Here is a 1,651-nt window from a genome sequence, read left to right as displayed (position 1 = left end):
CCAACACATCTATTCCTCCACCCACCCCACCAACCAATCCATCCATCCATCCAGAGTTATACATTTACCAATAAAAATTATTCTGTGAGAATTCTGTTAGAGAATCCCCGGGGGCTCAATGGTGAGTAGCTGGCTGCTCACCAGAAGGGCAGACAAGGCCTGGCAAGCTGCTCTATACAGGTTACAGCCTTGGAAACCCTATGGGGCACTTCTATTCTGTCTTTTAGGGTCGCTATGAGTCAGAACTGAGTTGAATGGCACACGACGACAATTCCATGTCAAATTTTATGTTAGAGATGACGGGGTTAAGAGTTAGGTCCTGCATTTAAGGGTCTTGCACTGTATTAAGGGAACAGCTGTATAGACAGCCAAGTACAATGCAGAATGCAAGGGAGGGTCAACTTAAGGGGTGCAGTGGTATGTCATCGGAGGCTTCTGGAAAAGATGCCCACAGTCACACGCCACAGAGCCCATGCCATGCTTGCCTCTTCCCATGCTACTCTGGAGACACACTCCATGCCGTTTCCGAGCTCATCTCGGGCTCCTGGAAACAGAAGTGAGTTCTAGCCTTCACTTCCGGCATGAACGACTCTATTGGGAGCAAGAAGGGATTCTTGGAAGACTGGAAAATGCAGCTCTTCTGGATCTGGAAGTACAAGTTCACTCATTGACATGCATGAAAACATGCATAACATACTCAGCTCTGCACAGGGCAACAGCCTCTGCTGGATTCAATCTGTCAGCCAGCTGGGTGAGTCCAGAATAGGAAGAGTTAAACCTTATGGTGTCAATAATCTTGAAATCAGGTCTTTGACGATCCTGAGATATGGGTGCCCACTGCACTACCTCAACCGTGCCAAAGGCAGCCATTGGCCATGGGGCTCAGACCGCATTCGCCCACTAGATTGGTTCTGCAGTCGTCTTGTGATTTGTGTGTGTGCGCATGCCATCATACTGTCAGTGTGCCGAGGTCACCGGTCCCATAAAGCTCAGAGATGCGTGGGACACCTTGAAGGCCTGTGAGGCAGTATCACCGCTTTTCTGGCACCCAGGTTTCCAAACCATTTGGGACAATGAACAACATGTAGACCCAAATGACCATCTGCTTAAACAATGGTCTTCCAGTTGAACAAGGCAGCTTGGGAGTGAGTCCCAGAGGACTAGGTTACCGTGGCCATGGGCTTTGGCCACTTCTTCCTCACTGACAGGTGTCCATCACCCCTGCCTCTCCTGGGAGATGGGGCTGGCTTACAAGAACAACTAGACTGTTTCCCAAGTGTACCAGGACTGCCGCGGGGTGGGGGGTGGGGGTTAGCGGCTCCAGAGCCCACTGCTGGGCACCGACATGGTCTCCGCTTTTCTCCAGGAGATTACTGATGTACCATTCTGTCCTCCACCCACTGCAAATTCAGAAACCCTGAGAAACGGTTTTAAATGTCAGCTGTGAACATCGAGAAATCTCCTTTTGTCAACTTGCTAGATGTCACTTGGTTTGCCTGAGGTCTTTAGTTCTTAAACACTACAGACTGGAGCCGCTGAAGTTCATTTACTTGGCATCACGAGGGCCTTATTTCTCGGAGGGGTATTAGAAACCCTAACACTCTGGAAGTGCTGTAGACCTACACACACACACACACACACACACACACAC

General features: G+C 49.8%; 1 protein-coding gene across 2 annotated transcripts in view; it reads right to left on the bottom strand.

Moving 5' to 3' along the window:
* The window catches only part of WSCD1 (WSC domain containing 1), a 45,860-nt gene that overhangs the window by 7,619 nt on the left and 36,590 nt on the right, over positions 1-1,651 (bottom strand). The gene's annotated exons all lie outside the window — the stretch shown is intronic.

Source organism: Echinops telfairi, unplaced genomic scaffold, assembly GCF_000313985.2.
Source record: "Echinops telfairi isolate 266 unplaced genomic scaffold, ASM31398v2 ScPeMD7_2010;HRSCAF=2546, whole genome shotgun sequence".
Lineage (NCBI taxonomy): Eukaryota > Metazoa > Chordata > Mammalia > Afrosoricida > Tenrecidae > Echinops > Echinops telfairi.
Note: the sequence above shows the minus strand (reverse complement) of the source record. Positions and strands in the feature narration are given on the sequence as shown.